This window comes from Camelus dromedarius, chromosome 25, assembly GCF_036321535.1.
Source record: "Camelus dromedarius isolate mCamDro1 chromosome 25, mCamDro1.pat, whole genome shotgun sequence".
In the NCBI taxonomy this organism is placed as follows: Eukaryota; Metazoa; Chordata; class Mammalia; order Artiodactyla; family Camelidae; genus Camelus; species Camelus dromedarius.
Window position 1 is genome coordinate 15069763 of NC_087460.1, and position 25974 is coordinate 15095736.

General features: G+C 37.8%; 1 protein-coding gene across 4 annotated transcripts in view; it reads right to left on the bottom strand.

The window, feature by feature from the left end:
• The window catches only part of SOX5 (SRY-box transcription factor 5), an 899287-nt gene that overhangs the window by 565452 nt on the left and 307861 nt on the right, over positions 1-25974 (bottom strand). For all 4 annotated transcript variants that reach the window (XM_031443965.2, XM_064479110.1, XM_031443964.2 and 1 more), the window contains one exon: positions 22981-23048. The gene's annotated coding sequence lies outside the window, so the exon portion shown is untranslated. The remainder of the gene's footprint in view (positions 1-22980; positions 23049-25974) is intronic.

The window sequence follows — 25974 nt, forward strand, 5'->3', positions numbered from 1 at the left end:
CCGAGGACAGAGAACCTAAACAGAATGCCTCCTCTGAGTTGAGTATATACCATAGCCCATCTCATTTTTGCTCCAATACCTTTTCCCCATAGGTGTTTCAAAGTTTCCTCTCACTCATTAGCAGTCACTGGAAACTTCCTCAGTCGTCAGAGCTTTGAGATGGCTGCTAGACCCTTAACTCCTATAGCACAGACGTCCAGCATCCAAGGTCTCTCCTGACTTCTCATTGCTGAAGTACATGATGAAAGCATGACAAACTAGAGAGTACTTCTCTGAGAGCCAGAGATCCACTCGTATTAAACAAACCCTTTCTTATCTTTTAAATTCATAAGTTTGAAATTCTGTGGAATTTATTTTTTGTAAGAGAGCACTTTCTTACATTCACGTAATCAGCAATATTCAGAAAATACACTCCTCCGTGGGGTGTTGCTGACAGGTGATATCAAATACCATCTGCTAACAGTGCACCGACCACAAATGTCGAGCTGAATAAGTGGGTAGTTTCCAGGTAAGGGCCCCGAGTAGGTAAGGGTATTCTCAAGTCTTACCTGAGGGGTCTAATCCTAATGCCCAATTCTCCCTCACTGGAAGCTTGGTATTGTCTTCAAATGAGGTCTTCGTCTTTGAGAAAAGCAGTATATCAAAACCCATGACTCCTTATTATAAATAGCTGTTCTTCCCCAGTCTGTATTTCTAGTTCTTACCCACAATCCTTTCATTTCATTTTCAAGTCAAGTCATATTGTACTTTCTTTCTCACTGACCCTGTACAGTATTTTCTTCCCATGAAAACTTTATGTAAAGCGTTTTACGTATATGTACTTTATAAAATCATGAAATCAAGATATTGGCCAAATATTAAGACATAGAGACAAGCTCCAATACTGGTACACATTCCAAATACTCAGCTTACCAACGGCAGATATCCTACAGCTCTGACAATAGGAGAAGAAAGGCTTCCACTTATGACAGAACAAAAGACACATTAATTCAAAACAGGAAATTTAAGCAATGATGTAATTACCTTGCAGATATCTATTAGGTGGGCAATGAGAAAAAATTTTCAGTTCCATGTATTATTCAAGTGTCTCAGTTACAAATCTGTGCTTCTTTTAGGGAGATAAAGATAGGAATTTGGGGAGGATACTGTGACCAAAGGAGTCAATATTGAAAATGCAGAATTAAGCCTCAGTTTCAAGAAATCAAACAGGATTGTGAAAACATGGTTCCTATACTGGGATAGAATCCACTAAAGAAAGGAGATTCTGTTTTTATCTCCAAACTTTTGGACACGTGCATATATGTAAATAAGTAGAGAAGACAGGTGCTACTTAAACTCTGATTCATAACATTCTATTAGAAGAAAGGAGATGTCAGATGCAATAAATGTATTCCTATTCTGAAGACAAACAGTTCCTAAAACTTGTATGAGAATCTCCTCTCTGATTGCCTTTTGCCTCTATAATGAGAATGTGACAAGATGGGGTAAGTGTGGCTTAGTCGCTCAGGGGATTTTACAAATTACTGGGACTCTACCAAGCCCCAGTGACAGAGAGTGTCAGTGACGTCATGTGCTATCAGCAATATCATACGTCTTCATAATTCAGGTTGTATCTGAAGCCACTGTTGGCAGCAATAGACTCTTAGGTAAGCTCTGTTTTTCATCCAAGGCGCCATTAATTTGAGGGCATCCCAATATTTTATACACCATCAAGAAAAATTCCTTTGGCAATTGAATTATGACAGACCACAGACTTAAGGAGCATTGCAAACTCATATATTTAAAAAGTGCTAAAATGTGTCTTAAACCAATGAATTTTGGTGTAACTTTTGCATAAAGATTACAGAAACTTTGAGGAGAAAAAGCTGATGGTTACAAGAAAACAGATCCAAACAAAGTAGGAAATGACCTTCCTTTGATTGAGACAAAAGTGAAGAAAAGAGAGAAGACAATGAGAATCATGTTCTCAGAATTTATATAAATTCTCTCCTCTTCTGGCCTGTGTGAATCTGGGAGTGAGACAGGAGGTGGCCAGCAGAAGATCTTAGGGTAAGGAAGCCACAGAGGATGACAACGATTTGAGTTACTTCACTATCTGGTCTCAAAGTCAGGCAGACCTCATCGTTCCAGCAGCCAGGATCCCGCTGGTTTAGTATAATTTCGGTAACTTTGTGCTTTGCTCCCTTACTGAGGCCACACTTAATTCCCATGATTTTTACCTCAGGTCTCTGTCATCAGGTTATCTTGGTTGAAAATATGGTCTCCTGTGATTGTCTGTTACTTCTGCCAAGCCTCTCTGCTACTCACAGCCAGTGCATCACTGGATGTTTCTTACTATTTGCTGACAGAGTCTCCACTCAGGGCAGTCCATCCTTATCCCCAGGAACACCCCGCTGCCCACCGCCAGTGGGCACACTGCCCATACTCAGTGCCTGTCCATCCAACACGATATTCTCCTACCCTGAGATCGCTGATGCTTTGTGTAGAAGCTTCCCCATATTTGCTAAGATCCTCTCTAACCACCAACTCCTTGTTGGTGATTTTTCTCCACTACTCAGTTTTCAGCCTTCTGTAGTCCCAGGGACAATCAGGTCCTGATTCTGTCAGATACAGATATTTTCAGATTCACCAGGCATGGCAAGGAGGTGGTAAGCCTTTGTTTATACGTCTTAGGTAAGGCAAAAAGGTGAGTTAGAGAAGAAGCAAAACTACCCAGTACCGGAAAGAGAACATTTCAGAGGCGGTGACACGGTGGGGAGAGAAAAGCTCCACCGCACGGAACCCAGAACTGGTTTAATCTCAAGCTAAGATTCCAGAAAATTTATGAAGAGTGATTTCTAATTGGGGATTATATGTAAAACCAATCTGATGAAAGATAATACATTAGTGAGGAAAGTACTATATTACAGAATTAGTTTACTTCAAAAGGAAATGTATTTTCCTCCATTTGGTTAAAACTGTTTAGGTAGGTAGGTCAAAATACTACAATCACTCCTATTCACAATGAAAAAAGTAGGACAAGGAAGTTAAGAAACTCACCCATTTGGAAATCATAGACTTTACTGTAAAAGCCAGCATTAAGAAACAGCTCTTATGACACATGGGTTTATGCTTTTTCTGCTATGTACTGCTGTTGGCAGAGTAGGCTTTGAGATTAATGGATGAAATTTATGCTTGGGTTAGGACTAAATTATCCTGAATTTTTTGTTTTATCATTGTCCTTGTTGAAAAAATAAAATAACAACAAAACTAAAAAAAAAAATTTTTTTTCAATCCAGTAGGGATATAATATGATAAATACTTGGTACAGTGTTTTTTGGACCAAATAAAGTAGCTTCAAGAGTAATACATCAAATGCAGTTCTTTTAATATGGTTGGCATCCAATAAATGTTGATTTGATAGAATTTTCTCTTCCTGTAGATTACAAGAAATGATCATGAGTGAAATATCTAATTCAAAACATGGCCATCAAAATTATGACATATCAAAATATTGCTCTTAAAATCAGATACATATCCTTCTGCCTTACAAATCCAAATTTAACATGCTTATCGATGAAGAAAAAAAAAACATTGACATTTAACATGGAAACGAACCATGTCATTCGTGGGCTCAAATGGAACTTTACCAGTTTCTAATTCTAAGTGAACTAAATAACACTTTGAATATTCTCTTGTGATTCCCTCCTCAAACCCAGCAAGTGTCATTCATCTTTTCTGCCTCCCGGGGTCTTCCTCCAAGGTAAAGGAGGTACATTTGGACCGCATCCCGAAGAGCAGCCCATGTCTGTCACCATATCTGCTGTTCCTCCTGCCATTATTTCTTGTCATTTGTTCTTTTGTATGTGTCTTAATTGATAAATTAAATTAAAACAGAGTGCAAAAGGATGGAACACAAATGACTAACGCAGGCTAAAATAATATGCATCTAACAAAATTCTTCAGTTCTATTCTAGTATAGCCTAAAGAAGATTAAAAGCATACAAAGCTTAAAACCAAGGAGAGATACATCCCCCCAAGACACTACAGCCCCACATATGCAAGCAGCAACAATAAAAACCCCAGACAAACAAATAAACAAAAACAGAACCTGCAGGAAGACATTAGAAGGCAGAATGTAATCACTGGAATTGGAAACTGACCAGGACACTGTGGTTAAAACTCTCTCTGCTACAAAGGTTCTGAGGAATCTTTAATGACTACAAATGGTCAGGACTTCATGTCCACACCTCATCTGAAAGATGACAACCAGCAGTTAGTCCTTCCTGCTGCTACCCAGGGACCGGTGTCAATTTTGACCTAGCAGAATAAAGGGCCACCTACAGAAGTCACTAGCATCATTTGTTATCCTTGGCTGCCTTTGCTAACCAATCTATGTGAAGCAAATTACTTAAATATCTCAAGATCACTGCCATGTTTTAATAGAAATACATAGTGATATCATTCCTCATCTCTGTATAGAATTATGAAATAATGCTATGCACACTCCTTGGGTAAAAATTATTAAACCCTACTCCTTGGCTAACACTGAGTAATGAGGATGTACCCGTCAGTGAGACATTAGATGCCTATTGTTTAATCTATGTATGCTCGCTATCACACTAACTTATTTTTGCCTCATACTTTTTAAGAAACTGACTCAAATGCAGTAATTAAAATACATTACAATAGTGCAAGTGAAATTTGGAAAACTGCCAACATTTTCAAGAACTTATAATTTTCTTTTTCAGAGGAAAAAGTAGTTTTGACATCTTTGTTGCAAAACAGTCACTAACAGTTACTTACAATTTCAGGAAAATCACTGTTTTAATCATGACCTTTCAGTTGTCCTTGATTGAAAAAAAATTGGCCACCTACAGAAATAATTCTGTTGGGCCCTCATCTCTCCACTGATTGATGGCCTCATGTCGTTCTGCATGTTCACAATTATAAATAAAACTATATAAAAATGGCAGAGCTTAGCTTCCATCTAAGTAGATAAGAATAAAACAGTTCTAATTGACAATTAAGGGGACTTTCTTTAAGTGACATCTTTGCCATGTACCTGAATCAAAATCAAATGGTACATTTTTCTCTGATTAAATGTGTACTCTTTTGGTCACCATTCCCTACAACCATTAATTTAGCATCCATTGTGTAAAAGACACTGTATTATACTCTGTTGGGGGTGACGGAATGTGGATAAAACAGTTTCTGCATTAGAAAACCTATTATCTGGTGAAATACTCAACAGGCTAACTAACATACAATAAATATGGACACTATACATACACACGTGGAAATATCCGCTCACATATAACACACGCATGAATAAAAATTGGGTTTGGTTAAATATACTTAAATAAAAATACATACTCATACTTCAGGAACAACATATCAATATATACTTAAACTTGTACAAATATACCTATACTATGTTACACCAGAAAACTTTTCAGTAAGACATTAGAGGTCCCTAAGTGTTAAGTACATGAGTTTTTCAATAGAAACGAAAAGGAAGACTCATCCTACTAGTTAAAGGTTTCCCACCTACTGTACAAGCAACAAAAATAGAGCTGGCATTCAGGACTCCATTAGAAGTCTATTGAAGCTCTGTGAGGTTGGAAAGCTTTTAGGAGTTCAGCATCACTCAATACACCAAAAAAAAAAAAAAAAAAAAAAAAGACTGAAAAAGATTTTCTCTTTGTATTCAATTTCTATGAGAAATCCCCAATTTACAACCTTAAGCTCAACCCAGAAATTGAATTAATCAATGCAATTATCTTTTAAGAAATCCCTTTTGTCAGCTATAGAAGTTCATAGAATAGAAAAAAAGACTGAGATTCCTTAAATAGTAGCCTTGATGGCAGGCTTCAGCTATACCGAAGGGCTGGCATTAGAAACAGGCATGGAGCGGGGTGTGGGTGTAGCTCAGGGGTAGAGCACATGCCTAAGCCTGCACGAGGTCCTGGGTTCGAGTCCCAGTAAGTCAGTTAAATAAAAAGTAATAATAACAAACAAACAAACAAACCTAATTATCCCCCCCTCAAAAAAAACAAAACAAAACAAAACAAAACAAACAAAAGAAATGTGCATGGGTACAGGCTTCAGTACTGAGTTTTGGGCAATTATAAGAGTTAAGTGATCCTTATCTCTAAAACACAAACCAATTATCCACCAGCTGCAGTCTACAATAAATTGTTTTATGAAAAACAACACTAAAATATTTATGTGATCAGATCACAAATACTGATGAAAAGCATTATCACATGAAATCCTATATTGAAATAGTCATCTTCTCAAAATAAGTAAATTCACATTTTTGGAAATCACCAACTTGTTCACAATCACCAATTTGAAAAAAAAAAAAGGTTCACTTCCTGTTGTTGAAAAATTCTTAGTCTAAAGCCATAATTTCAACATTTAAACTAAGAGGAACTAAGACAATTATTCAGCTAATTTAGGCCCATTTAATACTTTCACATGAGATAGTCAAATAATTAGAGCAAAAGATTCTATATTAATTATCTTTATCCTACATATTTATTCTCTGTGCATATAATAATCTTAGGCAAGTTTGACATGAAAAAAGAGAAGAATGCAATATACCTGCCTAATTAAAATTAAAAACAGTTCATGAGTAAGAGGCAAAGTTATACACCTAAATAATCCAATTTATTTCAATGTTAAAAGTCTATAATTCCCTGTTTAAAAAGAATTCAATCAACCAACACCCTCAATCAATTAGAAAATACACTGAGGTTAAGGATTTATTAAGAACAAACCTAAAATTCCCAAGAAATATCTTGGAGTGAGTGTAGTCTCCCTAATTGTTTATATGTTTTCCATACTTAAAGACACTGATAAGTGTTTATTTGGTTTGGCCCAGCTTTTTCCTACCAGCTTTGAAGCACATAGTTCTTACATATAAAGCAACTGAAGATCAATCTGTTATCAAAACACTATTATGTATTAACCACATTCACAATGACAATGTAACAGCTGGGTGCGATAGACGTGTGTAAAAAAGTAATAGCATTGCATTAGCACTGAGCTAGTCAGAATTCCTGTGAATTATCAGTCTATTGTAATATATTTTACCGACATAAAATCCCCAGATAAGTCCTGTATATACGACAGCATTTTCTAAAGGGAAAAACCAAAGTAGCAGAGAAGACACAGGTTAAGTTTTTGTCAAAGAAAGGTGGATCAGATAAGAGGACTCCACGTTATACTTTACTGCAGTCTTCAACCAAGACTCTCACAGCTTAATGTAAACCTCTTGTTTTTATTCAAATGTTGGAATAAAGAAGTAAATAAGTTCATGGAATTTTAGTCTCTTGAAGTAGAAAACACTGATTCCTGAAGATAATATTCTGATCGGCGATTTTTCTTCCATCATGCTTGAAGAGGAAAACAAAAAACTCAGAATGGTCTATCCTACGGGAAAACATTTCTATCCCAAGAACTAGCGATTTGTCAGTTAGCATTTTAGGAGGTGGAGACAGGGCTTAATCACCTGACAGGTTCTCTCAACTTAGGTAATGTTGCCTCAGTTCCCCATTTCCAGATCGATTTATGACCTCTTTATAAGCAGGCGTGTGCTAAAGACTCACTGAAGATTCTAGAGAGAATATCCCATCAGAAGAAGGACATCTTTCCGTCCAAGAGCGTACATTGTGTGTATGTATGTGTGTGCATTTTAATAAGCATTATCATGGAGGAGACCCTCAGCAAAGGAAAATTTATGGTCTATTTTAAATAACTAAAACATTCCCTAATCTATTCTTGTGCTGTGACTGGAGAAGGCAGTGAGGCAGAGGGATTAAGAGCGATAGCAGAGAATGCTAACTGGCTACTCAGTGTCAAGACCCCTTCACAATAATAAAGCAGAGCTGTGGAATGTATAGACAGAGCCCGGCCAAGAGCACTGAGACAGACATGGAAGCGGGTGGGAGATTCCATGAAAACGCTTTAGGAGGGGACAGCTCTGACTGCTTCAGCCTTTCTGCTCTTTGTGCTTCTCTAACTTCCTGCCTTGACGTGAGCTGGAGCTGGACTGCTGGAGCCCCACCAGGCCTCCCGTGAGCACTGGAAAAAGGATGTACCCTGAGTGCAGGGGAAGAGAAAGCTGGAGGGAGCCTGGATCGCTCGGAGCGTGGTGGAGCAGCTCGGACTGCGTCTGACCCTCCTGCATGATGGAAGAAAAACAAACTCCTGTCTCGTTCAAACCACCATCACTCGGGTTTCTGTTACTTGAAACTGAATACAATCCCTAAGTGACAAGGACTCAGAATTTGGTGGCAGATGAAATCCTTCTGTGCCCACCTGCACTTCCGGATGGCCTGCTCTCTTTGCATCAACGTGCTCATCTGTAAAATGAGGACAATAGGCATACCCTTCCCAAAGGGCTGCTCTGATAACTAAACGACATAATTCATCTAACACCGTAAACCAAAGCCTAAGTGTTCAATGATTATTATTATTATTAATCTTATCAGGCTATCACACTATAAGAGGGCAGCTCATCCATGTTTGAAAATTAGGTCAAAGTCAACCAGCAGGATGTGATATACACTTCAAAGCCGTCCTGTCCATAAAATTTAAACATACTCTCTAGCTGTTTATCAGAATGTCCTATTTGTGGACACGTTTATATCTATTGTTTTGAAGAACAACAAAAACTAATAAACTCTGTGACGTCACCGTGCGCCCCACGAGGACAGTCTGTGTCTTTTCTGTTTACCATTGAGTTCCCTGCGTGGTGGTACACGAAATAACCCCAGGCATTGTGTCCCCAGTCCACGGACAGTCTTACTCATTTGGGTCACAGGGAACCAGAGGAAAAATTCTTCTGTTTTTACACAGGGAAAACCACTGCTTATGTGAAACAGCGAAAGATTTTGAGTGTTTTGGATACATATAATTCAGAAGGAAGAGTCGCCAGGGAGAAGAGACCTCAAATGCTAACGTGAGGTCTCCATGGTCCTGCTCCTGCAGCGCGAGCTCAGAGTAGGTGGGGTGGGATGGGAAATCGTATAAATGCCTCTGTTTAGGTGGCCTGCTTCCCGAATGGCACTCTAGGAGACAGCAGCATTGCAGACATCCCACGACAAATGGAAGTAGGGAGAGAGGTGACAGGTATGGCTGCACAGAGGGTCAAGGATGGAGAGGCTGTGACGTCCCCTCTTGACTCTGCAAGGTATGGGAGTTAGCTGAGGGAGAGCGCTGATGGTATGAAGGGGTCTCTCTAAGGGTTGTGATACAGGAATGCAGATGGAAGCCACAGCATGGCTGATGGGACTGAGATCGTGAGAGATGCCCGCAGGGATGGATGCCCATGACTAGAGCACATGACAGGACAACTGCACGACTCCTCTGCTCCAGGAAAGAACAGGTGAGGACTGGAAAACAGACACATCTCACCTTTCTTCCCACCCTTGAGCAGTTAAATGTAACAATACCCATGTCCCAGAATCAAAACATTGGAGTATAATTATTTCATGACCCACAATTAAGGCACTCTGCAATTTTCAGTCATAAGAGCCAATTCTCTGAGTCAGACATGGAACCAATTAAACTTAGAATCTCTATGCCTGAAAGGATGCCTTCTAATGAAAAAGGTGAAAGTTCCTGTCCTCTACATCCAATCATGTTTCTCTCTGTTTGGTAAACCAGGGGGAGAAGTTGAAGTTCAACTGCATGGCTTGGAATGAAGCCCATGCCAGCAGATTGTGCTGGGTAGAAATAACACTAGTCTGTCTAGGTAAGAGCAGTGCCAATGGTTCCAACTAAAATTAGAAAAAAGGAGACAGTACCTTGGCTCATGCTTATGTTGGAGACAAGACTCTAACTCTTGCTAAAGCCAAATGATGGCAATTCGATTCCTGCTTGCCAGTTGCAAATCCCTACACTACCACTGCAGTACTATCAAAAGACACTTGCAATCCAGCGCACCTAATAAGAGAGGTGATTTCTCAGATTAGTCACTTAATGGATCATCAGCTCAAGTATTAGCAACTCAGAGGGATGCATACATTTATTCTGAGATAGGAAGGTATTTTCTAAAACTATAGGGAGATCACTAAAAATAAAAAAATGGGTAGAACCATATTAATATGAGCTAGAAAGAGGATATTATTCATTTATTAATTGTAGTTAAAAAATAAAAGAAAAATTAAGGATAGCATGACCTCTCTCCCTCTAAAAACATCATCAAAAGACCCACAACACTTTTCATGCATTTCAACAAATGTAATTTTGTTCTAATCTCATACATGTCATAAGGCATCATGCCATGATGGAAAGAAAACTGGGCCAGGAATCAAGAAATCTGGGTTCTTTTTCTGGCTCTGTCTCTTATTAACTGTGTAAAATGATGCAAAATTTAACCTCACTGAGCCTCAGTTCCCTGTCTACAAAATCAGTGGCTCAGATAAGCATTACCTAGCTCTCAGATTCTGTTTTACTCTGTAAATCATTAGTGAGTAGATTAAATTTTAAATTTTATATGATCTTTACAACATATTTTGATATTAAGTCTTTAATAAATCCTGAGATTGGAAGTCAAATATATATAATAGATAAGGCACTCTAGTTCTAATTGTAAAGAATTAAAGTGTTTGTTTGATATTTTTTTTAATTTGATCTACTCTGTCATGGCAATACACACACTCACAGGTACTGACAATATTCGTGTGTCTTAGCAGATCTCATAATCTTTTAGGCAAATATCAAATGTCTGACATCATTCAAAGTATTCTTCGAAGGAAAGAGTATACTGCTATTGGATGAAGGAACTTCTCCAATGCCCTAGAGTAATGCAGAAAGTTAAAACTTGGGGAGAGTTTCAGGTGCTGAAAAGATAATACACTTAGAATAGTCACCCAAGGCCTCTACCAGATTTAAACTGCTTTTCATTCTACATAAGTAAGAGAATTATACTACTGCCCCTAACTTCACTCCCAGGATTCTCAAGCAATCTACAGAATTTTCTTCAAATCACCATAATGCTCAAAACGCTAATTAGTGTCTCCACAGGGCATCAGAACTCCACTACTACTCAAGGCTCCTTTGGACACAGCCTCCTCCAGTGGGTGGTACCCAGCCTGGGAAACAGACCTCCAGCCTCCCCGGTTGGTGCTGGACTATCAAAGAACCATCTGCACTGAAGACAATTCACAATGTGGCCAATAGGCTAATCTCTGCCCTGACTATCGGCAACTGTAGCTCCCATTTTATTTCTGGCACTAACTCTTGGGATTCTGGGCAACTCCTACAATCTCTCTGTTAAATGCTATTGATAATGATGCTTCTTGAGTACATGCACTATAAGAGTTATGTATTCCCAAGTCTGGTAAAAATACTTCCACTCCATATTGTGCACTAGTGTGTAAAGAAAAATCTATATTTTACCCTCTTTTAAGTCATAGATCCCTTGGAAGAATCTGATAGAATCACTCCTTTCCTCAGGGGAAAGAAATGTTCCTGAGCAATCTTATACACAAAAATTTCATGAAAATTGAGGGGGTTCTCTGATGCTAGAAAGAGTCTAGCAAACTCAAGTGAATGTCCTGGTCTAGAGTACAAATCCATTCTGTACTTATTAGCTACAGGATTTTGGAAATGCTGAATCTGAGATTCCTCATCTATAAAAACATAGGTAATGAATGAATCTCTCCACCTACATTTTACAACTACATTAAACATGAAATTTCTGAATATGAACAAATGTGAAACCAAGCTGGTACACAGAATGCCATGCAACTCCAAGTTGCTACTGTCCCTTTACCCTAGTCCTTTAACGCTGTCGCACAACTTTCACAAGCACCACCCTGCCCCACTGGCACCATCCAGCTTGGCAAAACGTGAGCCACCAGACCTTGTTTTTAACTTAAGAATCTGGACTCTCAAAGACCCACCGACTGGCTACACTGTGTACTGCGCCCATACATCCTTCTTAGCTTTTGTGTGATTACTCATCTCTCCACATGCATCTACGAAACTAAATGTACTAGCTCTATCTTCCCTCTCTGGAAATACTTTTTATCATCTGGAGTTTTACACCTACTAGGAGATACTTGGTCCTATACTGGCACTGAATCTTGATCCTCGCTTGAGTACTTCAAATTATTGTTGTTAGGCTCCACAGTCAACACCTCTGCTCCCCTCCGCTGATGTGAATAATTAGAAACCATAGTGCTAAGATCACTATCCCTATTTTATTGGCAAACGGACTAGCAAATGCAAAGGTATAGTAAGTACCCTCAAGGCTTACACAGTGTCTGACAGAGCCAGTTAACATTATAAGACTCAATTCACAATGCGATATACTTGCCACTCTTTCACAATTCTTTTCCTTCCAAGAGCCCAGTAATATTACCTTCTTTACAGCAAACTCTTTCCTTTATGACAATAGAAAAAGAATGGATACATCCATCCATACATCTTATTCAAGGCACACATTTTAATTTTTTCTTTTTCTATTTAACATTTCATTTTGAAATAACTTCAGACTTACAACAAATTGCAAAAATAGTACAGAATTCCCAGCTTTCTTCCATATTAACATCTTCAAAACCACAGCAGAATGAACAAAACCAAGAAATGAACAGATCAAATACAATGGACTGATGTAAAGACCTTATTCAAATTTCAACAATCGTCCTACTCGTCTCCTTTTATTGGACCATGAGCCAATATTAATTTATCATGTCTTCTTGGTCCCTTTCCATGTAGGACAATTCCTCAGTCTCTGTTTTTTATGAACTTGACACTTTTTAAGAATACAACACAATGATTTTGTAGTATGTCCTTCAATTTGAGTTGTCTGATATTTCCTCATGATAAAATTCATGTTATGCATTTGGGGCAAGGACATGACAGAAATGATTTTTGTGTCTCCTCAGTGAGTCACTAGAGCAGCCCATGATGCTGGTACATTTCATCACTAGTGATGCTAACTTTCGTCCCTTGTTTTAGGTGGTATCTGCCAGGTTAGTCCATTGTGAAGTTCCTACTGTCTCCTTTGTAATTAACAAGCATTCTGAGAAGAGCTACTTGGACACTATGTAGGCATCCCATTTATCATCATATTGTCACCACTAATTTAGCATCCAGTCATGATTCTTGCCTGAAAAAATTATTACTCTAGTCTTTATCAAATGGTCATTCTCTGTTTCCATCATTCCCTGAACAGTTATTAATTGGTATTCTATTGTGATAAAAGAGCTTTCCTTTCTCTCCCATTCATTATTTTTTCAATACTTTTTATAACACCATGGACGACATTGAGTATAATCCATTCCTGTCACTATTTCCTTCCTCAAATGTCCCAGATGTGGCCATGGGGAGCCTCTTCAAATTAGCTCCTGTGTCCTTCCAACATGTTTCCACCCTTTTTCAGCCATTCCTTACTTTCTTGAACCACAAGATATGCCAGGTTTTCATCATATTCTTTCTGTAGAATCATCCATTTCTACACGGCTTCTTGGTTTCTTCTACTGGAGAATGATATTCAGAAACCAAGATCTAGGCACTAGGGGTGCTCATCAGGGTTGAGGTATTCTTGCTTTTAGGCCCTCTCTGCAGACAGAGCTAGAAACTCATACATGGACACACACACACACACACACACACTCACAGCTACTTACTTGTATTGATGTATATATAGTGACATTACTCTCTTACACAGCAAATTCTTTCTATTTCATGCTGGAGAACACACCATGAGGTTTTATTGCTGTCTCAGATTGCAATCCAACATCACACGGTTCATTCCAGCCCTCTCTATTTCTTTACAGGGAGGAAAATGGCTCTCATTACCCACAATCCTAGGATACATTCAAAGCAGTTTCAGAAATACACACTCACATTCCTATGAAAAACAGAAACATTAACCCATTTTATGTGGAAAAACAGATTTTCTGACAAGAATACAACAGTTCCTTTCTTAAAAAGTCTTAAAGTCAAAACTCTGGCGAAGTCACTTAAACGAGCTCTTTTTCCCCCACCCTCTTCATTTGTAATTCATTCAAATACAATTAAATTTGTTATGTTTTTGTTTTTCCTGTGGGGCTCCCTGAACACCCCAGTTCATTTAAGTTAACTACTTATTTTTGAGTATGTGAAACATTAACACAATTCCAAAAATCAGAATTATACCACCCCCCAAAAAACCCCAGGATATTCAGGTAAGTGTCACCTTCCCCGTCACTGTTTCTACCTTCTTTCCATTCTCTCAATAGCTATTCACGGACCCAGCCCCTGTAAGTAACAACCAATTTCAAGAGTTTTTGGTCTATTTTTCCTATTGTTTTGTCCCAACTAGCAGATACATGTGTATTTTCTATATATCCCTTACATTCTAGATATTATTATTCTATATTTTTCCCACTTCGCAGCATAGCCTGGAAATTACTCTATATCCATTCATTCTTTTTACAGTTGCATGGTACCTCACTATGTGGTGATGCCACAGTGTTTTGGTGTATTCAACTCTTCCCCTATGCATGAGCATTTAGATAGTTTTTAATATTTTACAACTATAAACAATGCCACAATGATTAACCATGGGCATGTAATTCTCATATTCTTAAAGATACGTCTTCGGTATAAATTCCTTAAAATGGGATTGCTGGGTCAAATGGTGTGTATATGTAGATCTGTTAGCTATTGTCCAATTCCTGTCCAAAATGCTTGTTCTAATTTCATTCCCATCAGCAGTGCATGAGAATAATACCTGTGTTTTCAACTCTTTCCCCAAATCATTTTAGCAGAAATGCTGAGCAGCATCTGAGTGCTAAGTCCTATGCACCTCTTCTTTCTGACTACAGATGCCATCTAACCATGGTGCGAACAATCGAAGAAAAGGTTTACATAAGTGTAAAAGAGGAAGAACAGAGAAAACAAGGAGCTGGGAAAATCACTCTCAGCTGGCCGTGATCACAACAGCTCAGGTGGAGACACAGAGCTCAGCATCTTCCCTTTGAGGGTTTAATAAACCAAAATTTTATGGTAATTTTTCTTATGGCCAAGATTAAGTCCTGCCTCCTTCATGTCCACAAGACCCGTACCAGTACAAGTGGCACACACTACCAGGGCTAACTGATAAAATGTCTGTCTTGCATTAGACATTTAATTTTCAAGTGGAGACTGTATGTTGATCAACATAATTATCCCAAATCCTAGCACAATATTCAATATATAACTTTCCTGATTAAAATGTGTTAGAAGTTCATTGGTATAAAAACAAACATTTTCTGGGTGCTCACTCTGAGCCAGACACCATCCCAAAAGTTTTACACATATTTTCCCATTACATCTGCAGAACAAGCATACAAAGTTGGTTTTGTTATCATTCCCAATTTATAGATGAAAAAACAAAGACTTAGAGAAGACACACAACTTGCCTAAAATGAGATAATCATGAAAAAAAAAAAAAAAAAAGGTCAGGATTTGAACTGAAGTCTGTCTCATTCCAAAGCACGTGTGGCTTGGTCGCTTCTCCCTGAATAACACTTGGAAATAGAAGCATTCTTGATGCCCCTGACGTCACACTTACGTAGGCAAGTTTTCACTCTGCCTACTGTAAGGCCGGAGCTAGTTCTACATTATGGACTTCAGGCCAGTGCATCACTACTAAAAAGGGAAAGAAAGGTGGGTATCTAATGGTTTCCAAACAGACTCTAAAAAAGCTTTCTGAGATTTTCACTTTCTGGCAAACAAAGCTTTGGCTCCTCTGATACTAGCACACATTTATTGTACCCTTGTGACTGTGCTTTACATACAAGCATCCTATTAAAAGAGTTTTTAAAAACTGAAATGTGATTTCCTTTCTGACAGCAAAGGAAAAATAAAAAGATGTTCTTTGCCCTCCTGTTCTATACTGTGTTTGGAAGTCGAGTCTGCAGTTCCCAGAACTCTGTCTTGTTACATTTCCATATATCTGTCCAAGAATACAACACTGTCCACCCAAAAAATGCAATATCAACTGTAAAACACATGCACTTGATGCCTGGATCCAATTTGCCCTCATTCTGTATATAAGTGAAAATAAAGCGATGCTTTAAGTCTTTGAAATGACAATATCACATTATTTAGATAAGTGCCACCAAGTCATTATTGAAATTCTGATAGCATTTGCCTTACTGGTAAAAGAAAATTACCTGTAATGCATAGTTTAAATAATTACTTTTAAACAAAAGCTTCTTTTCTACATTGCTTATTTATCTTTTGAGACCAACTCAGCAGGGCTATGTATTTTATTAAAATTGCCTTCAGACTGCTAATGGCAGGGCGTCTGTTAGCACAGGAAAAGCGATGGCAGTTTGACTCCTATTCCTAATATTGGGAGTTAGTCCAGACACTTAAGAGCCAGAACTCTGCTGTGCATTTGACTATGTTTTCAACACTTTACTTGCTAATGATACTAGTGACAGCATTTCAATGTGATGGGTCAGACTTGAATAGGAAAGCTTGTAATTGTGCTTACAGAACCAAAAAGAAACTCCCTCCCCCCAGCGACAAAAAAATCCCTTTTATCAGCAGATCAGCTGGTGTTAAGCTTCATGACTGGGAATTATTTGGTAAGCTTCTGCTCAATATTTTTCCTCCTTCTCCACTTCCCACCTTGAATGGGGAGCTTCCATCAGCACCTGATATCCACCCGTTCAGAAAATGACAACTGAAAGCCTTCCCGTGGAGCAGCCGTGTGCCAGCTACCCGGCAGAAGGTCACACTGATGACTTTCCTGTGGCTTTTATTTTCCCCGGGGAAATCCACAGCCAGGGCTGACTGCTTGCCAAATATGCTGAGTGCCGCAAACCAGCAGCGCTAAGAACCCCCATCCTTCTTGATGGGAAACAGTAAGCAACTGTGCTGAACACCTGTGTCAGCTCCTGTTCCTGGGGACACCCCAGGCAAGCACTCATTCAGCGTTCAGGGATAGGGCGCCCCTCTTCTAACTGGCACTGCTGTCCAAGAACTTCTCAGTAGTCCTACGATAATAGTTAGGTTTGTCAGATCTCTATAACATCAGCGTGTTTAACCACTGTTGAGGAGGATGATTTAAATCATTCGTGAGTTAAGTATTCCACTACAAGCACTTAAAAGAGAATTAGCGTAATAAATGTACTTTATGTTACTGTAAATGTAAAAGTAACATTCTCCCTCACTTCCTCCAACCAACCTAAGGAACAGGAGACGTAGTCTGAGATGTGGGCTGCATGATTCCATACATGGACAAGATCTCAATCAATCAGCATTTTTCCTATAGCTAACTGAGAATAATATGCTAATGGAACCCGTGAAAATTCTACTCAAGAACGGATGGAGAAAAAGTCACGCAATATAATTAAAAGAGTCCCTGCCACAGGTTAAGGCTTAGTAAGACTATGTGAATGAATGAATAATTGAATGCATGAATGAATGAATGATCCAACAAATGAAGGAACACCTAAACAATTTTCAATACTTCAAAAAAATTCTGCTATCCAGAAATGACTATATTCCACGGAGCCAACTGAGTCTGCACTCAGTGGTTACTATTTGCAGACCACTCAGGCAGGACTTGTGCAGAGATTAAAAAGAAATAAATGCATACATAAATCAAAGCCTACTTTAGGACCACAGAGCCTGTCAAGCAGCAAAACTACAATACAAATTTCAGAATTTCTTCTGCTTTGACTGTTCCATTTGGTCTTTCCAAAGTTCCACATGGCATTGAGACTCTTGGTCTCTCAGGGTGTTCCGTCAGACTGGACTGCTCTTCTTCCAATAACGAGGCAACTTCCACTATCAAGTTTAATCTCATACAGAGGCATCGTCAACTCCCCTGTCCAGTACCAGAATCTCTGCGTGGAATGATTCTTCAATATATCAGCATTGGCATCTCAAATGTGAAGACTCTCAAAACAACTCATTACCCCTCACCAGTTAAAAAAAAAAAAGTAAATGAATAAAACAACAATTTTTCCTAATTTCCTATATCTGAGCATTGCATGGCTTTTATTTCAATTACTCAAATTTAAAATTTATCCCTTACTGCTCCAGAAAGTCTAGCCCTATTGACTGCATCTTCAAATTCCTGCTAGTATCTGTCCCAAGGTGTTACCATCTTGGCACTATCTTGGCGCTAATGTTCTGGATCTCTTGCTTAATGATTGCACCGGTCTCCCACCTCCCCCTTTTAGCTTCTCCCCTTTCAATTAACCTCATACTGCCAACCATATTAATTAATTAATCCAAAGCACAGACCTAGTCAACACCATATTCCCTAAACAAACAAAGATTTTTAGTGGCTCCCCAAGCCTTGTTGAACTAAGTTTAATCACTAGCATGAAGTCCAGAGTCCTCTTTACAGACTATGAATTGTAGTCTCTTTATGTTGTCAACAGCCCACCATATCTTTACAGTCACTGTGTCCCCTTTTTGTATATCCTGTGCTGTATCCAAACTTACCCAAGCTGAAAAAGACACTTAAGACATGAGGACCTTAAATATATACTAGGTACTCCCCACCAGTATCTAACATCGTTGATAGGAAAATCATATGCATCCATTAAGATCCAGCTAAAATACTGTTTTGTCTACGAAATTTTGTTGAACCTTCACAGACTGCCACGTTGCATCTCTTTTCCGGCCCTGAGGACATTATACCTCACATAATACTTAGTTTTGGATCTCCAAACTCAATTCACTTAGCACATGCTGTAAGCAAAGTACTTTGAAAAGTATGTTAGGGATCAGTGGAGAACAAGACAGGTTCACTCTCGGCAAAAAGCATAGAGAAAAAAAATCTTTTTCTTAAAGTGGAGTGGAAGGTGGAATGTCATTCAAGCAGGTGAATGAACTCAAGAGCCAAATAAGATAATGACTGGAACTACCGGATATATTTAGTGTGACTACTGATGGCTGTAGCCCCAAGGGCTGGCAAGATAGACCTGGAAGAGGCAGAGGAGTGAGAGGGAAGAAAGCAAGTGGAGACAGTAAGTTAAAACTTTAGGGAAATGTGTATGTAGGGAGTGGTACCGAGAGGAAAAAGCCGAATCAAAAGGAAGTTTTGGGGGTTTTTTTATTTATTTAAGATAGGAAACTTGAGCATGTTTAAAAAGTAAAGGTTTCAGTAAAGAAGTTGAAGACACTGGATTGAAGAATCAGCGCTCCTGGAACTTCTGGAGTAAGCAGAGTTTGAGCACGCGGGAGGGACTGCCCCTTTCAGGAAAAGGAGAACCTCCCAGTGAAAAAGGACTGGAATCACAGCAGAGCCAAGAAAGTTTTCAGTGTGTATGTGAAGCTGAAGTCACATATCTTCTCCTTCAAAAACTAATGTCAAAGAGTAACTTCCTTCTTTCTCTGTTTAAACGTAAACCTGATTCCTATTCTCATGACTAAAAAGGAAATAATTTAGAATACACAAGTATCTTCAAGGAAATCATACTAAGTATTCATAAACAGACTTTTATATATTTGTTCATGAAAAAACAAGTATTTATTGCATGTATATTCTGATAGCCAAATAATGAAAACCTAACCTTATATACCACATTATAGTTTTAAACTAGTTTTTCAATGTACTGATTTAAAAGTTTGAAACATTTGTGATAAACAATTATTTGGCAATTGGAAACTGCTGCCCCAAGACTGCCAGGAGAAGGTACCTCTACTTCCTAAATTCCTTTATTAATGGTTACTTCGATTCTTTGACATGATAGTATTGGTAATTTTAGAAACAAGCCTTCCTTCCAAATATCAATGATGCCTTCTCTAACCTGCTAATTTTTCTGAAATAAATATGAATATTTTCCTCTTTCATTTATATGAAAGAGTATCACCTATGTTTTCCTTTACATTGAAAATGGTCACTTCTAATGTAGGTGACCCCTAATACAACCAATTTTATTTACACGTGTGCACGCTGGCTTAACAGACGTAAAGGAACTGCAGAGGTAACAGGAGCAGTGCACTTCTCCTCATGAGAGAAGCAGTGCTGGGCGTTTAGCAGGCAAACAGGTTGAAGACCCCAAGTCATCCGGTTGGTAAGTTTCAGAGCTGGTTCCAGAATTCAGGCCCCCTAAGTCCTACGAAGCTGTTTCTTTTTTTCTACTCCATGTTTCCTTCTCATAAATAGTCTTATGGATCACATAATCATTACAATAAACCATAACATAATTTTCAAACATTCTCCCTTACAACTAGAAGATAAAATTCACGACCTGTTTGTGGACTTACACAAAGTCACACAGTTTTGGTTGAAATTATAAATGACAAACAAATGGGAAATTCAAATATGCAAAGCAACTAATCAGACACACAAATTTCTAAATATTACATACTCTTGTCATTAATGTGCCAATAAGAAACAGTAAGTTATTATACAAAACCAAAGAATATGATTCAAACTCAAAAGAATTTGGTGAATGAAGGATACAAAAAAAATGAAAGCGGTCCTATTTAACAATAGCTCCTTGAACACAATCACCAGTCAAAATCCTAGTCAGATAATGTTGCCCTAACCATTATTAATTTAAGTCTATTTTCGTTTATAGTTTATATTCTGTATATAAAGAAAAAATTTTAAACATTTTTACTCAACCTATAAGCCGAAGTGATCCTTAAAACACATGAGTTACATCATGCCCCTTATTGGCTAAAATCCCTTCAACGACTCCCTTCTCACTCAGAATAACAGTCAAGGTCCCACCGTGGTCCCCCAGGCTCTGTGTGATGGACACCACATTCCCCTCCTCATTCTCATCTCTTACTTGTCCACTCCTGACTTGCTTCCAGCACAACGCACTTCCTGAAACTCCTTTAAGGCAACAAGCACACTCCTTACCCTTGTTCTTCCCACTGAATGTACCTGTCTCTGCCCATATATCTAAATGGTTCCCTCTCTCACTCCATTCAGGTCTGTGGTCCATTCTCTCTCTATCAGAAAGACCTCCCCTAGACATGGTATCGGACACAGTCTCCCATCCTTCTTGATTTATTCTGCTTTATTTTTTCCTTAATATGTATCCCCCTTAACATCTATATATTAAAATCTTCAATTATGTTTTCCTCCACTAGAATGAAAGTTCCAGGAGAGTAGGAACTTCTGTTGAATAAATGAATGAAGGAATAATCATCTTTTCATTTCATCCAGCTCAGCAGGAAACTTCTCCAGATAAACAATAGTAAAAAAGAAACTTAAAGTTCCTGATTTCTTTGAATATCAGTACAATCCAGAATAAAGTACTAGTATCGACGATATTCTTTATCAAATTATAAACCGGTGAAGATGACAAATGATGAGAATTTTTACGTATGCGTATAATGTTGTGTGCAGAGCTGTTTGTGTTCCATAGCACACGGGGCATCAAGAAACACAGATTTATCTCTGTTAACTAATACTTCGTGTGACAGTGGGAGGCAATTTGGGTTTGTAAAGTATGTGGACTGGATTGAGGTTCCTTCTGTCCCTCACAACTGCATGGGGTCTCTGAGATGTTTGTCTCTTCCTTCTTGATTTTGCTTCCGAACTTGCAAAACATAAACAGTTGCATTCAGTTTAAGATCAACATACACACAACAGCAGAATGCCAAGAAAATCTACCTCTTTTGGCCTCTAACTATTTCTTTTTAATGTTTAGTTCAATTACATTTGTAAACTGAAAACTGAGGGATGTTTACTATCAGAAAACTCTTTATGAAAGTATCGCACAAAAGTGGTTCTCAACTCTGCAAGAATCAGTGCAGACATACTGACAAACGCAATTACCTGGGCGTATCTTTGTAAACACAGCTTTTTGCAGGACGCTTACCTAATTTAGCTGAGAGCAGAGACCTAAGCATATGCAATGCATCATCAAGATACTTGAAATTATCTTTCTTTTAAGCTGGAGGGTAGTGGTCTCTCAAGATACATAACAATAATAATCTGTCTAGTCCCTAATGCTAGGAAATAGCTAAATCCCTGAAGCATCCAGGCAGAGAACTTAGCTTAGTTCCGTTCTGAATAAGCCGTATCACTTGACAAGATGCGATCAGAAGGACAAAGCCATTTATCTCTCTATGTGATGAAAACTGGAGAAAAAAAAAAAAAAACACTAGTAGGTGCTCTCCAGGAGGCCTGAATGCGGGGGAGCTAAGCCAAACCCCAGGAGAACTGTGGAAGTGGTAACACTGGAGGGGTAACAGAAATGGAGAGGATCCCGAAGCTACCATAAATAACTAACCAATAGTAGTGAGAGTTGTCATCATCCTGTAAGACAGCTGGGACACTTCTCTGAAGCAGGAGATGAACACAGAGCCGTCAGTCCCTCATGGTGACACTCAGGGCAATGGAGACTGCAAAGGCCCGTGTGGCTCCAGCTCACTGAGGAGTGTGACTAACACGGACCCTCCCACAGTGACTGACACAGGCTCACAGCAGACCCTTCGACTGTTGGCATTTCTCTGTCTACATAGAAACCGTCTGTCTTAATTAACCTTCATTTTACACATGGTAGTCAACACTGAGTAGTTAAAAGCAGCATTAAACAGATGGACTCTGAAGAATATCAAGGGCTTTCAGAGGTACCTCTGCGTGCAGAGAACAAAGCAGAGAAAAAGGAAACTTGACGTTCATGACCCAAGTGTTGTTCCACTACAATTACATAATTAATAATAACACGTTGCACGTTTGAAGGTTTTGATTCTGGAAAAGTCATCAAAAAGTCTTCATTTTAAAACAGTTTATATAATAAAAAGAAAAAGAGAAATCAAGTTAACTACGTATCTTATTAGGTAGGAAATTTTCTTCTATTCCTGAAAATCTCTTCAAATTATTTTTTCATCTCAAATCCTAAAAAGAGAATACCCAAACGATGAACTTATTATATAAAGGTTCCATTTGTTATTTGCAAAACTGAAATCCACACCAAGGAAGCAAGAACAAGAAATAAACAAGCGGCGAAAGACTGAGAACTCCAGAATTAATGACAAAAGAATGATAAGCAAATGAGAATGCAACGTCCTGACCTGCTAGAGTCTTCCGGTCCAATCTCTCCCACTCCTGCTGTCCTCGATATTATCTATTTCTCACAATGCTAAGGAAAAAAAATGAAAGAAAAGTATTTAATGAGAAACTGAAGTAATTCCAAAATAGGTGAAAAAAATGAAACATTATGAAAAGAGTTAAAATAAGATTTCTACTATATAACTTTGGAAGAAATATTAAGTAATTTCACTGTAAAATTTTTTCTAGACCAGATTCATAGCCACACAACAGTATCAGACTCCTAAGATAATGCGAGTTAATTGCTGAAAAATGAATAATGAATGTAATAATTGAATAACTGAAAAAACAAACATTTATAGATGACAGTCAAGTTATAGTGACAGTCGAATTTTGTAAAAAAAATGTGAACTAGTTACTAGTTATACTGAAGCTGTATCAATTAAATCACTTTTTTAAATCTTTATATTATTAATTTGCTAATGTAAGCACATTTGTGTGCATGTAGCCTACAATCCCCGCAGGCCCAGTTCTATTGAAAGAAACAATTCCAGCCATCCTTATGGTCCATGACGGTTGACTTAAAATATACTTATAATGTGATATTACTTACAACTGAAATACTGTATGGATAACTTGTTAGTGGGCATTAAAATGTATTTACAGATGAACACTTATCAAAGGACAGTACTACATTATACTAGATACTAAGTTGTTCAAAAATAAAGGGTTTACAAACTCCCTGGATAATTTCTTGGTTAAAACAATAACAACAAAAACAGCAAAATAAAAACAGAAACATCGTATTTATACTCAGTCACTTTATGTGAGCCAGACTCCAGTGTCATAAAGACCACAGTTTAATCACTGGTCTCATGGCAGAAGAGCTTTATGTCTTTAGAAATTTATCTAACCTCTTTGAAGGTTTATCTTCTTGATCTGTAAAATGGTACCACAGGCTTGACAAGAATCCAAAAACTCAAAAAATTTTCAATACATATAACTATTTTATCACAATTTATTTTATTTATTTATGAATGTAGAACAACTTTTATGAGGAGAGGTTTTTAAGTTTTGACCCCAAAATGATTAAATTCTATGGTTTCAAAATGCTTTAACACGTATTAATGATTTTTGTTATCTTGCAACATGATTACCAAATTTGTACAAATATAACATATAAAATGTTCTGCTCTAGGATGGGAGAGTTAGTTATCCGTATCATCAACCAGATTATGTGATCAGCATTTTAAATAAGACTTCAAAACTTAAATAATACAATTCTACCTCTGGGATATTGTTCTAACACACTAGAGCCAGAGATTTAGAGGTGATCTAGGGCCAACTCACTTGTATTACTCTTGGTTATTAGTTTATATAAGACTTTTCATTCTTAAAAATCTCAATAATTTGTGTTGAATTCTAGGGTACATAAATTCTCTGAACAGATATCAAATAGTAAAAGGAATTATTACACCAAGGCCAAGCAGGATTTATCCTAAGAATGAAAAGTTGGCATAACATCTAAATATCAAGTAACATAACATACCATACTAATAAAGTAAAAGACAAAGCCATACAATCATCTCAATAGATCTGACACAATCCAACACCCTTTCATGATATAAACATTCAAAAACTAGCAATAAAAGGGAACTTCCTCAACCCTATAAAAGGCATCTATGAAACCCCCACAACTATCATATTTAGTAGTAAAAGACTGACTGCTTTCCCCTTATGATCAGGAGTAAGACAAGGGTCTCCACACATACCACTTCTACTCAACATTGTACTGGAGGTTATAACCAGGTTTATTAGGAAAGAAAAGAAATAAAATACATCCAGGTTGGAAAGGAAGAAGTAAAACTCTATGTGTAGATAATGTTATTTTTATTTAGAAAATCCTACATAATTCACTAAAAAAACTACTAAAACTAATGAACAAGTAGGGTTATAGGATATTTGATCAACATATAAAAATACTAGCAATAAACTTCCCCAAAATAAAATTAAGAAAACAATTCCATTTACAATAGAATGGGAAAAAAAACCCAAAATACTTGAGCATAAATTTAATAAGTGAAGACTTATACATTAAAAACTAAAACACCATTGAAGGAAATGAAGGAATATCTTAAAAGGTGAATAGGCATTTCACATTCATTGATCCGAAAACTTAATATTCTTAATATGACAATACTCCCCAAGTCGATCTACAGATTCAACACAATTCCTATCAAAATTTCAGCTGGCATTTTTGGTAAAAACTGGCAAGCTGCTCCTAAAATTCATTTGGAAATGCAAGGGATCCAATATAGCTACAACAATCCTGAGAAAGGAAAAAAGTGGAGGAATGCACCCTTCACAGCTTCTAAACTGAAGACAAAGCTACGGTAATCAATGTTCTCCTAGGGCAGTCTAACCAGGAAATAGAAATAAAAGCAAAAATAAACAAATAGGGCCTATACTTACAAGCTTTTGCACAGCAAAGAAAACCATAAGCAAAACAAAAGGACAACCTATGGAATGGGAGAAAATATTTGCAAAAGATGAGACTGACAAGGGTTTAATTTCCAGAATAGATAAACAGCTCATGTAACTTAATAATTTAAAAAAACAAACAACCCAATCCAAAAATGGGCAGAGGACCTAAACAAGCAATTCTCCAATGAAAACATACAAATGGTCAACAGGCACATGATAAAATGCTCAATATCACTAACTATCGGAGAAATGCAAATCAAAACTGCAGTGAGGTATCACCTTACACCAGGCAGAATGGCCATCATTCAAAAGTCCACAAACGATAAATGCTGGAGAGGGTGTGGAGAAAAGGGAACCCCCCTAAACTGCTGGTGGGAATGTAGTTTGGTGCAGCCATTATGGAAAACAGTATGGAGACTCCTCAAAAGACTAAAAATAGACTTACCACATGATCCAACAATCCCACTCCTGGGCATATGTCCTGAGAAAACTCTAATTCGAAAATATACATGTACCTCAGTGTTCACAGCTGC